The 15121-nt window shown below is 37.5% G+C and overlaps 1 pseudogene; it reads right to left on the reverse strand.

The window, feature by feature from the left end:
* Positions 1-464: 464 nt before the first annotated feature.
* On the reverse strand, positions 465-1395 carry LOC129554147 (olfactory receptor 4A47-like; annotated as a pseudogene).
* Between the last annotated feature and the right edge of the window lie 13726 nt (positions 1396-15121).

Below are 15121 nucleotides of genomic sequence, written 5' to 3' on the forward strand. Positions count from 1 at the left end.
TGATTATTAATATCTTAGTTCAATATTTTTTTAATTTATTTAATCGGAGGCTAATTACATTATTGTATTGGTTTTGCCATACGTTGGCGTGAATCTGCCCCAGAGGTACATGTGTTCCCCATCTTGAACCCCCCTCCCACCTCCCTCCCCATCCCATATTTCTTACAAACAAAAACATATTAAATTAAAAATTGTGTGTATAATTTTCTCACTATAAGTTTCATCACCATATATTATTAATTATCACTATATAAGCATTATGCCTTTCTAGGTACAGTGATAAACAAGGAGTTATAGACCTTCCATTATACTAGGGGGGAAACTGTTATTAATAGCACAGTTCTATAATTGCATTATTTTAAAATAATTAATATATATTCATTGGAGAAAGTGAATCCAGAATCAAATTTTAAAATGACTTCAGCATTCTAGGGAAAATGACCCTGATGTCAAATGTCTCGCACTTATTTAATATGAGATAAAAGTGTTTCTTCTCCAGATCTTCTTCATAGCATTAGTTAACTCAGAATTTCTTAGACTGTAGATTAATGGGTTCAACATGGGAGTTATGACTGTATAGAACACACTCACAGATTTGTCAATTGGAAAAGTCTTAGCCGGTCTTGCATTTATGAAAATGCAGGGAACAAAGAAGCAGACAACCACAGTGATGTGGGAACCACAGGTCTGGAGGGCTTTCCGCCTCCCTTCCTGACTCAGGTTCTTCAGAGAGTGCAGGATGACTCCATAGGAGACGAGTAAGAGCAGAAAACCAAGAGTGCAGATCAGTCCTCCATTGGCCACAACTAAGAGACCAATGAGATAGGTGTCAGTACAGACGAGTTTCAGTAAAGGGAACATGTCACATATAAAGTGATCAATGACATTGGGGCCACAGAATGGGAGCCCATAAACAGTGCTAAGTTGAATGATTGAGTGCAGAAAACCTCCAACCCAGGACAGCACCAGCAACACAACACACACCCTCTGCCTCATGATCACCAAATAATGCAGGGGCTTACAGATGGCCACATAGCGGTCATAGGCCATCACCAGCAGAAGTACAATCTCGGATCCACCAAAAAAGTGCTCTGTAAATAGCTGGGTCATGCAAGATTTAAAGGATACAACTTTTTCCCCGAAGAACAAGTCTGAAATCAATCTAGGTGTAATACAAGAAGAGTAAGTTACATCCATAAATGATAAGCTAGCCAGAAAAAAGTACATCGGTGAGTCCAGGGTCTTACTGACAGCTATAGTCACAGCAATGAGCAGGTTTCCCACCACAGTCAAGATGTAGAAGAAGAAGAACAAAACAAAAAGGACTTTCTGCTCCTTTGGATTCTGTGTGAGGCCCAAGAGGATGAAATAAGTGCCATTGTTCCTTGTTTCCATGTAGTCTAAGTTCTATGTTCACTTGTTAGAAGCAGTGTACCTACAAAACAAGGGGAAAACTTTTAAATGAATTAAATTTTCATCTTCTGTTATATATTCAACTAAAGAATGTGTGTGGAGAGTCTCTTCATGCCCAATGTGTCATTGATATTGTATCTCCACGTTGAATCAGGTAGAGTTACTTGCCCTCATATTATAATACAGGACCAGGGATCAGATAATTCCAGACCTATATAATAAGTTATAAGGAAATTCACAGACGGTGAGTCACAGTGCAGTTATATATCAATCGTAATTGAATCAGAGAAGACTTTCCAGAGGAATTAATGCTTTAGCTGAATTTTTAAGGGAAACAACAAGAAAGGCCTGGAAGGGAAATCAGTGACGTCACAAAACTGTAAAAGTGAGGTTCATGATAATTTACATAATCAAAGTGAGTAGATCAAATCACGGAAATGTTTCTGTCCTGGATTGTCCCAGACCTCACTGATACTTCTGAGGTCTTTAAGTGGATATTTCCCCGCTCCTGACCAATAAACACTGCAACAGTCTAATTGTGTGCCTCCACACCTCATGTTTCACTTAATTTTCAAATACGTATATGCAGCACTTCTAAATGTGGACAAGCAACTGAATGGCAATTTACTATTTACAAACCTAACTTTTTTATTTTCCACAATGTGTAGCACTTCCTGTACAAAATTTAAAGTGTTGCCTTTTATCTTGCTAAATGATATAATTTTCATGTTATTGTTCAGACAAAAAATTTCGGTGCTCTGCACTTATGTTTTACTCTCATAAAAATTAAATAAATCCTATTGACTCTACTTCCAAAATATATCACAAATTGGAATATTCCCGTCTATTTTTTTCTGTTATGCTTTTTTTCTTTTAAGTTCTTCTTAGTCCACTGTGATAGCCTCCTTCCTAGTCTCTCCTTGTTTATTCTGCCTCCAAAAACTGGTTTTCCTGAAGCAGCCCAAATTGTCCTTTTCAGTCTTATTCTGATTATATCACTCTGCTGCTCAAAAGGCTTACGATATATTCCAATCATGCAGTCATAGTTTAATGTATCACATTTAATATTTATAGTAACATATACTATAATCCCTGTTTCATAACTAAAAAATACTAAGGTTCAGAACATCTATTTCATTTTCCCAAAGTCACGCCTTTAAGTGCTATACCTAGAATTGAATCTAAGTTTGATTTCTTTCAAAGTAAGTTAATTTCTTTCATAATAAAGAACGTCACTCAATTGTTAACCTGTTTTCCAGTATTTTCCATTAGTCTTACCTTGCAGAGGTTTGTTCACAATCTGAAGAATGAGTTTTAACACAATTTAAGTGCTATAATTCTTTCATCCAGTGTGACAGTAGAGGGCAAAAGGGTGCCTTATTATTTGAGAATATAAATATGTACAGTCATTTGACTGTCCATTTTCTAAATGGATTCTTCTCATTATTCAAAGGGTCATTCTTATATGCAGTATAGATTATTTGACAGGAATTCCTTGGTGTACACAGAAAAAAAACAAAGCTTAATCACATTAGAAAATTTATCAAAATGGCCAACAAATTCTATATAAACATAGGAAGATAGCATCTAGTCATTTCCCAGGGAAATTTTTCACAAGTAACCTCTTTCCTAATAACATTAAAAAGAAAAATAGCACCTGATTGTTTAACCCTTCTCACTCTGTCACGTTGACATGGCCAGACTATTTCAAATTGAAGTTTTGAAAAACATTTCTATGATTTTTTTGAAGTCTAAGAAAGGACCTCCTGAAAAATTGATGTCAGTTACTAAGTGGATAGCATTTTCTTCCTATTAAGAATGAAGGTCATGGAATAGTTCATCCCTTCCAGTTGCAATTATTATTGAATCTTAGAGTTGGAATATGTCCAAGACTGATTCTTGCTTAATTAATTCAGTGGGATCTTCCCCAAAGTTCTTAAAGAACATCTGTGTGTAAAGATATTAATAAGCCAAATCACATAGTTCAGGTCAGAAAAAAATAGTACTTTAGAATCTCTATAAGACTGCTGCCAATTAAGAAAAAAATATCAACCCTGTCATTTTGCTCCAGTGAACTTGTCATGTATTTTCCCACCTGAAAGAGCAAGATTTTCTTTCCTTTGATTAAATATTCAGCTTAATCACCATAAAATTTGGTTAGAAATATGAAAATTATATCAAGAGACACAATTCAGTATATTAAAATTGTAGATATAATAGCTAATAGTTTAAACAATTAGCAATTTTTTTAGCAAGTAGAGCACCTCTGTTATGCCAACAACTTTGTTATGAATAATTAACAAAACTGGGGCAAAGTCATGTAAAAGTTTTTTCTTGTGCTCCTTTATTATTTTCTCAGAATAGTCAGACAATAAAGAAGGAGACATTCAGTAGTTGTAGTTGTATTCATGTCTTGTAATATAAGAAACAGAGCCCTGTGACAGAAATAAGAGGAAGTTCTACTGTGGATAATGTAATCAGAGAAGTTCTTTCTTAAAACGTGATGTTTAAACTCAGATTAAAAAGATAGGATGTGACTACCATTAGAAGTACAGCTACAGAAAGTAAAACTAAGCAAAAATTAATAAATAAAATTATCTTACTTCAGAGAACAGGAACTGCGCTTAGAAAAAAGCTGAGCAACATGGAAATTTCCATCACCATCTGTAAAATAGATAGCCAGTGGGAATTTGCTGTCTGGCTCAGGAAACTCAAACAGGGGCTCTGTATCAACCTAGAGGGGTGGGATGGGGAGGCAGAAGGGAGGTTCAAGAGCGAGGGGATGTATGTGTACCTGTGGCTGATTCATGTTGAGGTTTGACAGAAAACAGCAAAGTTCTGTAAAGCAATTATCTTTCAATAAAACATAATTTTTTTAAAAGAAAAGGACTTGTGAATGTGTGCCCACTTGTCTTCTTTCAGGTTTTAATGTGGAAGTTTCAAAGCTTTAGTGTTGAGGATGATGTCAGCAGTGGATCAGTCACATGTGCACTTTATTAAGTCCAGGTACATTCCTTCTATTTTAAACTTGCTGAGAGTTTTTTGTGAAATGTTGTTGAATTTTTATATGGTCATGAACAAACCAAGCAGAAATTAAGAAAATAGTTCCACTTACAAGAGCACCAAAAAGAAGAAAATAATTAAGAGAAAACTTAACAAATGAGACAAAAGCATTTTAAACTGAACATCACAAAACTTTACTCAGAGATATTATAGAACACACACATATATGAGAAAACATTTATGAACTAGAATATTTAATGGTGTTAAGATATTAATATTGCTTCAAGTGATCTACAGATTCAGTACACACCCTATCCAAACTACAAAAATGTTTTTTGCAGAAGTAAAAATATTCATGATAAAATTCATATGGAATATCAAGGACTTCAAATTTGACAAAACAGTTTTGAAAAGGAAGAAAGAAGCTTTTGATTTTAATTAGGTCCCATCTGTTTATTTTTGCTTTTATTTCCAATATTCTGGGAGGTGGGTCTTGGAGGATCCTGCTGTGATTTATGTCAGAGAGTGTTTTGCCTACGTTCTCCTCTAGGAGTTTTATAGTTTCTGGTCTTACATTTAGCTCTCTAATCCATTTTGAGTTTATTTTGGTGTATGGTGTTAGGAAGTGTTCTAGTTTCATTCTTTTACAAGTGGCTGACCAGTTTTCCCAGCACCACTTGTTAAAGAGACTGTCTTTTCTCCATTTGATATTCTTGCCTCCTTTGTCAAAGATGAGGTGTCCATAGATGCGTGGATTTATCTCTGGGCTTTCTATTTTGTTCCATTGATCTATATTTCTGTCCTTATGCCAGTACCATACTGTCTTGATGACTGTGGCTTTGTAGTAGAGCTTGAAGTCTGGTAGGTTAATTCCCCCAGTTCCATTTTTCTTCCTCAAGATTGCTTTGGCTATTCGAGGTTTTTTGTATTTCCATACAAATTGTGAGATTATTTGTTCTAGTTCTGTGAAAAATATCGTTGGTAGCTTGATAGGGATTGCATTGAATGTATAAATTACTTTGGGTAGTATATTCATTTTTACAATATTTATTCTTCCAATCCACGAACATGGTATATTTCTCCATCTATTAGTGTCCTCTTTTATTACTTTCACTAGTGTTTTATAGTTTTCTATGTACAAGTTTTTTGTTTCCTTAGGTAGATATATTCCTAAGTATTTAATTCTTTTCGTTGCAACAGTGAATGGAATAGTTTCCTTAATTTCTCTTTCTATTTTCTCATTATTAGTGTATAAGATTGCAAGTGATTTCTGTGTGTTGATTTTATATCATGCAACTTGACTGTATTCATTGATTAGCTCTAGTAGTTTTCTGGTAGTCTTTAGGGTTTTCTGTGTAGAGGATCATGTCATCAGCGAACAGTGAAAGTTTTACTTCTTCTTTTCCAATTTGGATTCCTTTTATGTCTTTTTCTGCTCTGATTGCTGTGGCCAAAACTTCCAGAACTATGTTGAATAGTAGTGGTGAGAGTGGGCACCCTTGTCTTGTTCCTGACTTTAGGGGAAATGCTTTCAGTTTTTCACCATTGAGGATAATGTTTGCTGTGGGTTTGTCATATATAGCTTTTATTATGTTGAGATACATCCCTTCTATTCCCACTTTCTGGAGGGTTTTTATCATAATTGGATGTTTAATTTTGTCAAAGGCTTTCTCTGCATCTATTGAGATAATCATATGATTTTTATTTTTCAGTTTGTTAATGTGGTGTATTACGTTGATTGATTTGCGGATATTGAAGAATCCTTGCATTCCTGGGATAAAGCCCACTTGGTCATGATGTATGATCTTCTTAATGTGTTGTTGGATTCTAATTGCTAGAATTTTGTTAAGGATTTTTGCATCTATGTTCATCAATGATATTGGCCTGTAGTTTTCTTTTTTTGTGGGATCTTCTGCACAGCAAAGGAAACTATAAGCAAGGTGAAAAGACAGCCTTCAGAATGGGAGAAAATAATAGCAAATGAAGCAACTGATAAAGGATTAATCTCCAAAATATACAAAGAGCTCCTGCAGCTCAATTCCAGAAAAATAAATGACCAAATCAAAAAATGGGCCAAAGAACTAAACAGACATTTCTCCAAAGAAGACATAAAGATGGCTAACAAACACATGAGAAAATGATCAACATCTCTCATAATCAGAGAAATGTAAATCAAAACCACAATGAGATACCATTTCACACCAGTCAGAATGGCTGCTATCCAAAAGTCTACATGCAATAAATGCTGGAGAGGGTGTGGAGAGAAGGGACCCCTCTTACACTGTTGGTGGGAATGCAAACTAGTACAGCCACTATGGAGAACAGTGTGGAGATTCCTCAAAAAACTGGAAATAGAACTGCCATATGACCCAGCAATCACACTCCTGGGCGTACACACCAAGGAAACCAGAATTGAAAGAGAAACATGTACTCCAATGTTCATTGCAGCACTGTTTATAATAGCCAGGACATGGAAGCAACCTAGATGTCCATCTGCAGACGAATGGATAAGAAAGCTTTGGTACATATACACAATGGAGTATTACTCAGCCATTAAAAAGAATGCATATGAACCAGTTCTAATGAGGTGGATGAAACTAGAGCCTGTTATTCAGAGTGAAGTAAGCCAGAAAGAAAAACACCAATACAATATACTAACGTATATATATGGAATTTAGAAAGATGCAAATGATAACCCTATATACGAGACAGCAAAAGAGACACAGATATATAGAACAGTCTTTGGACTCTGTGGGAGAGGGTGAGGGTGGGATGGTTTGGGAGAATGGCATTGAAACATGTATATTATCATATGTGAAACAAATCGCTAGTTCAGGGTCGATGCATGTTACAGGATGCTCGGGGCTGGTGTGCGGGGATGACCCAGAGGGAGGATAAGGGGAGGAGGGAGGTGGGAGGGGGGTTCGGGAGGGGGAACTCATGTACACCCGGGGTGGAATCATGTCAATGTATGACAAAACCAACCAATATAATATTGCAAAATAATTAGCCTCCAATAAAAACAAAAATTTTTTAAAAAATGAAAAGGAAGAAAGTTGGAGGTCTCACACTTCCTGATTGTAAAACATACTACAAAGCTACAGTAATCACAGCACTAGTATTGGAATAAAGATGGACAACAGACTAATGGAGTAAACTGAGTCTAGAAAGAAACCTTTGTATATGTCCCAGATAATTTTCAACAAGACTGCCAAGAGCATTTTATGAAAAAAAAAAAAGGATATAATATGGCATTAAGTGAAAAAAGACAGTCACAAAAAACAAATACTGTATGATTCCACTTGACTGAGACACTTAAAGAGTCAGATCATGGACAAAATGTAGAATAGTGGTTGCCCACAGGTCAGTGAGGGAAAATGGAGAATTTTGTTTAATGGTTTTAGAATTTCAGCTTGAGAAGTAGGGGAAGTTCTGGATATAGACAGTGGTCATATTTGCATAACTTAATGCCCTTTAAAATGATTAAATTTATGAATTTTGTCATGTATACTCGGCCATAATTTTTTAAGTGAATATAAGATCTAAGGTGACCTCATTAATTGATTTATGATATGAATACAGAGTATAGCTTGCTAGCCCAAAGTATAGGCAAATATCATTGGCTTCAGATACCTCTGGAGAATTTAAGAGGTAAATAAGTCAATCCAATGACAAAACTACTAAATTAAAATCTCTATTTTTAAATTTTCATTTTATTTTTTTATTTTTTATTTTTTATGCTTGTGTGCTGAGGTTTCAGTCGCATCTGACTCTTTGTAAAACTGTGGACAGTAGCCCGCCAGACTCCTCTGTCCATGGGATGTTCCTGACAAGAATACTGGAGTGCAGTGCCATGGCCTCCTCCATGGGATCTTCCCCATGCAAGGATCCAGCCCGCATCTCCTGTAGTCCCTGCATTACAGGCAGATTTCCCACAGAGCCACTGGGGAAGCCCATATTAGAGTACAGTGATTAACAATGTGCTAGTTTCAGATCTACAGAAAAGTGACTGAGTTATGCACATATATGTATCTACATTTTTTTTCCATTTCTTTTCCCATTTAGTTTATTACAAAATATTGAGCAGCGTTCCCTGTGCTACAGTAGGACTTGTTATCATCTATGTTAAATATGTGGTGATTTAGTCTTAAGTCGTGTCCAACTCTTGAGATACCATGGACTGCAGCCCGCTAGGCTCCTCTGTCCATGGGATTTTCCTGGCAAGAATACTGGAGAGGGGTGCCATGCCCTCCTCCACAAGATCTTCCTGACCCAGGGATCCAGCCCATATCTCCATTAGCTCTTGCTTTGCAGGCGGATTCTTTACCTCAGAGCCACCGGGAAAGCCCATATTCAGTTCAGTTCAGTTCAGTCGCTCAGTCGTGTCCGACTCTCCGCGACCCCATGAATCACAGCACACCAGGCCTCCCTGTCCATCACCAACTCCCGGAGTTCACTCAAACTCATGTCCACAGAGTCGGTGATGCCATCCAGCCACCTCATTCTCGGTCGTCCCCTTCTCCTCCTGCCCCCAACCTTTCCCAGCATCAGAGTCTTTTCCAGTGAGTCAACTGGTCGCGTGAGGTGGCCAAAGTATTGCAGTTTCAGCTTTAGCATCAGTCCTTCCAATGAACACCCAGGATTGATCTCCTTTAGAATGGACTGGTTGGATCTCCTTGCAGTCCAAGGGACTCTCGAGAGTCTTCTCCAGCACCACAGTTCAAAAGCATCAGAGTGTAGTGATTAGCAATGTCTACATTGCTACAATTGTCTCCATTGCTAAAAAATGACTACAGCGAAGCAACTGAGTTATACATATACATGTATCTACTATTTTTCAAATTCTCTTCCCATTTAGTTTATTACAAAATATTGAGTAGAGTTCCCTGTGCTATAAAATAGGCCTTGCTGTAATCTATTTTAAATATAGTAGTGTGTATTCATTGGAGAAGGAAATGGCAACCCACTCCAGTATTCTTGCCTGGAGAATCCCAGGGACGGGGGAGCCTGGTGGGCTGCCGTCTATGGGGTTGCAGAGTCAGACACGACTGAAGCGACTTAGCAGCAGCAGTAGCAGTGTGTATTTGGGGCTTCTCTGGTGGTTCACTGGTAAAGAATCCACCTGTAATGCAGAAGACACCAGACACCGGGATTCCGTCCCTGGGTTAAGAAGATCCCTGGAGGAGGGCATGGCCACCCTCAAGTCTAAGTATATTTGTGAGAAACAGTGGGAATGAGACACTGCTAGTCTCCTCACAGATCAAAATGTGTTACATATTACGCCAATTATGTGTCAGCCTGCACATGAAAGAAGAGATTAGTGAAACAGAAGAGGGTCTTGAATTGGATCCAAATAAACTGGGATTTCAGGAAACAAAAATCAGGATTTCAAGTTAATGGCAAAAAGATAGTTATACAACTATTTTTAAAAACCAATGGTGCTGGGAAAACTGGTCAGCCACTTGTAAAAGAATGAAACTAGAACACTTCCTAACACCATACACAAAAATAAACTCAAAATGGATTAGAGAGCTAAATGTAAGACCAGAAATTATAAAACTCAGAGGAGAACATAGGTAAAATACTCTCCGACATAAATCACAGCAGGATCCTCCATGACCCACCTCCCAGAATATTGGAAATAAAAGCAAAAATAAATAAATGGGACCTAATTAAAATTAAAAGCTTCTGCACAGCAAAGGAAACTATAAGCAAGGTGAAAAGGCAGCCTTCAGAATGGGAGAAAATAATAGCAACTGAAACAACTGACAAAGAATTAATCTCCAAAATATACAAGCAGCTCCTGCAGCTCAATTCCAGAAAAATAAACGACCCAATCAAAAAAATGGGCCAAAGAACTAAACAGACATTTCTCCAAAGAAGACATAAAGATGGCTAACAAACACATGAGAAAATGCTCAACATCCCTCATAAGCAGAGAAATGTAAATCAAAACCACAATGAGATACCATTTCACGCCAAGGAAACCAGAATTGAAAGAGAAACATGTACTCCAATGTTCATCGCAGTACTGTTTGTAATAGTCAGGACATGGAAGCAACCTAGATGTCCATCAGCAGACGAATGGATAAGAAAGCTTTGGTACATATACACAATGGAGTATTCAATTCAGTTCAGTTCAGTCGCTCAGTTATGTCCGACTCTTTGCGACCCCATGAATCACAGCACGCCAGGCCTCCCTGTCCATCACCAACTCCCGGAGTTCACTCAAACTCATGTCCATCGAGTCGGTGATGCCATCCAGCCATCTCATTCTCTGTCGTTCCCGTCTCCTCCCACCCCCAATCCCTCCTAGCATCAGACTCTTTTCCAGTGAGTCAACTCGTCGCATATTACTCAGCCATTAAAAAGAATGCATTTGAATCAGTTCTAATGAGGTGGATGAAACTGGAGACTATTATACAGAGTGAAGTAAGCCAGAAAGAAAAACACCAATACAGTATACTACTAACGCATATATATGGAATTTAGAAAGATGGAAATGATAACCCTATATACGAGACAGCAAAAGAGACACAGGTGTATAGAACAGTCTTTGGGACTCTGTGGAGAGGGCAAGGGTGGGATGATTTGGGAAAATGGCATTGAAACATGTATATTATCATATGTGAAACGAATTACCAGTCCAGGTTTGATGCATGTTACAGGATGCTCGGAACTGGTGCACGGGGATGACCGAGAGGGAGGATAAGGGGAGGAGGGAGGTGAGAGGGAGGTTCAGGAAGGGGAACTCATGTACACCCGGGGCGATTCATGTCAATGTATGGCAAAACCAACCAATAAAATATTGTAAAATAATTCAGTTCAGTTCAGTTCAGTTCAGTCGCTCAGTCGTGTCCGACTCTCCGCGACCCCATGAATCACAGCACACCAGGCCTCCCTGTCCATCACCAACTCCCGGAGTTCACTCAAACTCATGTCCACAGAATCGGTGATGCCATCCAGCCATCTCATTCTCCGTCGTCCCCTTCTCCTCCCGCCCCCAACCCTTCCCAGCATCAGAGTCTTTTCCAGTGAGTCAACTCGTCTCATGAGGTGGCCAAAGTATTGGAGTTTCAGCTTTAGCATCAGTCCCTCCAATGAACATCCAGGATTGATCTCCTTTAGAATGGACTGGTTGGATCTCCTTGCAGTATAAGGGACTCTCAAGAGTCTTCTCCAACACCACAGTTCAAAAGCATCGATTCTTCGGCGATCAGCTTTCTTCACAGTCCAACTCTCACATCCATACATGACCACGGGAAAACCATTGCCTTGACTAGACGGACCTTGGTCGGCAAAGTAATGTCTCTGCTTTTTAATATACTATCAAGGTTGGTCATAACTTTCCTTCCAAGGAGCAAGCGTCTTTTAATTTCATGGCTGCAATCAGCATCTGCAGTGATTTTGGAGCCCAAAAAAACAAAGTCTGACACTGTTTCCACTGTTTTTCCATCTATTTCCCATGAAGTGATGGGACCAGATGCCATGATCTTTGTTTTCTGAATGTTCAGCTTCAAGCCAACCTTTTCACTCTCCTCTTTCACTTTCATCAAGAGGCTTTTGAGTTCCTCTTCACTTTCTGCCATAAGGGTAGTGTCATCTGCATATCTGAGGTTATTGATATTTCTCCCAGCAATCTTGATTCCAGCTTGTGCTTCTTCCAGCCCAGCGTTCCTCATGATGTTAGCCTCCAATAAAAAACAAATACATAAATTTGTATAACCAAAAAAAAACATAAAATATAGAGAAACCACTAAAATTTCAATTCCTATTTAATTCCTATAGCAAAATAAATTCAAGATTAATCAAAAGTTTTAATATAAGATATAAAAATGCTTTAAAAGATAAACACTGGAAAAGAATTGAAGACTATTTAACACAAATGGAATGGGAAAACGTATCTTTCTAAGCAAGATACACAAATGAAAAAAATTGAATATAAAATGTAAAAAAAAATTTACATGCAAAAATCATTCTACATAGTTTAAAAAGCTAAAAACTTGTAACCAGGAAATGGAGAAGGAAATGGCAACCCACTCCAGTATTCTTGCCTGGAAAATCCCATGGACAGAGAAGCCTGGTGGGCTACAGTCCATATGGTAGCAAAAGAGTCGGACACAATTTAGCAACTAAACAACAACAAGAAATCTAATTTTTAAACTTAATTTGATGGCATATATTGTGTGTATTTTTAGTCATCCCTTTTGAACTAACATTATATCATGCACTTTTTCTTATGTCTTCAAATTTTCTTTGAAAACACGATTTTTGATAGCTGCATGATAACCCATCTTATGAATAGATTGTATTCACTTACTTGTCAAATATTTTTGGTTGTTTAGGTTTTTGCTTTTTCACTACAGTGAGTGGTACTATAGTCCACAGTGTTCTTATTCTATTTGTTTAGCAGCTGGTGGCTCAGATGGTAAAGAATGCACCTGCAATGCAGGAGACCTTGGTTCAGTCCCTGGGGTGGGAAGATCCCCTGGAGAAGGGCACGGATACCCACCTCATTATTCTGGCCTGGAGAATTCCATGGACAGAGGAGCATGGCAGGCTGTAGTTCTTGGGGTCACAACAAGTAGGACACAGCTGAGACACTTTCACACAACCAGAAAATATAAACTACTCATGCAGTGGTAAAAGTAATCTTTTCTTAGTATATAAATATCTCATAAAAATCAGTATGGAAAAGATTGACTATTGAATTAAATAGGTAAAATTTGAATGAATATATACATACATTTATATTTATATACATATAAACTCACAGAAAATAAATACGAATCAAATTAAATATGTGGAAAGATGATCGAATTCAATTATATCAAAAGGGTTGTGGTTAAAGAATAAGAGTGACTTTAATCAGATGTCATAAATATTTATTAGGTACTGGTGACTGAGATGTGGACAAAAGAATTCTCATAGAGTGGACAGGACTATAGCAACTGAACCTCAAGTATGGTAATTTGGCAATAGCTATCAATATCAACATTTAAATGCATGTATTACCTGACCATTCATTCAAATATCATAGGAACAATGCTATCCCTATAAAATTATATTTGCATATACATAAAACATATATTAATTAGAATATTAATTGCCATAGAAAAGTTTAGCAACCACATTAATAGAAATGTACATATTAATTTTACTATAAATTTATAAGAACTGTGCACCATAAGAAAAATTATGTATATATATATAACTGGGCTTCCCAGTTGGCCCAGTGGTAAAGAATCTGCGTTCCAGTACAGGAGACTCAGAAGACACGAGCTCGATCCTGGGTCAGGAAGGTCTCCTGGGGTATGAAATGGCAACCCACTCCAGTATTCTTGCCTGGGAAATTCCACGGACAGAGGGGACTGGCAGGCTATAGTCCATAGGACCTCAAAGAGCCGGAAACTACAAGTGACTAATCATGCATGTACAAAATACATGGACTTGCATGGAAATATCTTCAAGATGTTGAATAGTAAAAGCAAGTGTTACATATATAGAAAGAAGCAAATATATGTATGTTAATTACACTTGCATTTGTAAAGATTATTACCAGATGAAAAGAAACAAATTCAGGTCCAACAGTTAGAGCTGGAGATGCTGAGGAAAAAATAGGAAATTCATGTGACACTGCATACCGTATTGTTTGGTTCCATTTATGCTGTTTATTGATATCTGTTTTACTCCAAATCTTCTTGTAAATAGGAAAGTATTAAGTTAAAGATTTTGTGCATAATGCCACAGAAGTGTAGTTAAAAAAAAGGCAATATATATATAAATAGCTATTTTAAATTTTATAAATGAAAAAGTTCATCTAAATGATAAGAATCTAAATAAAAATCATCCTGTCCTGAAAAAGAGTTGTTATTATTGTTCAATCGCTAAGTCCACCTCTTTGCTACTCCATGAACTGCAATATCTTTTTTGCTCTTTTTTCATGAAAAAGAGTAAAAAATATACATCCATAAATTGGTTGGGTTTCCCAGGTGGCTCTAGTGGTAAAGAGCCCAGCAGCCAATGCAGGAGATATAAGAGATGCCAGTTCAATCCCTGGGTCAGGAAGATCGCATGGAGGAGGGCATGGCAGCCCACTCCAGTATTCTTGCCTGGAGAATCCCATGGACAGAGGAGCCTGGTGAGCTACAGTCCCTAGGGTCACAGAGATGCAGACATGACGGAAGCGACTTAGCATACACAAATTAGTTAAAAATCAGTGCAATAATTTTCTCATGAATTCATTATACATTATTTTTTTAATATATAGGCTTTATACCATTCTGGGTACAGTTATAAACAAGTAATTATAGACCTTACATTCTAGTAAGGAGGAAAACTGTTATTAATAGCACAGATGTATAATTGCAATCTTTAATTATGATTATCATAAACTTGTTCAAGATAAAGAAATCAGAATCAAATTGTAAAATGGCTTCCCTGGTGGCTAATATTGTAAAGAATCTGCCTGCAATGGGGAAGACCTGGGTTCAATCGCTGGGTTGAGAAGATCACATGCAGGAGAGCATGGCAGTTCACTCCAGTATCCTTGTCTGGAGAATCCCCATGGACAGAGGAGCCTGGCAGGCTACAGTCCACGCAGTTGCAAACAGCTAGACATGACTGAGTGACTAAGCCCAAAATGACTTCCACATTCAAAGGAAATGTCCCCTGATGTCAGATCCTTTCATAGTAATTAATGCAC

Source organism: Moschus berezovskii, chromosome 14 (assembly GCF_049115385.1).
Source record: "Moschus berezovskii isolate FMDL1 chromosome 14, NW_MosBer_1.0, whole genome shotgun sequence".
NCBI classification, from domain to species: Eukaryota; Metazoa; Chordata; class Mammalia; order Artiodactyla; family Moschidae; genus Moschus; species Moschus berezovskii.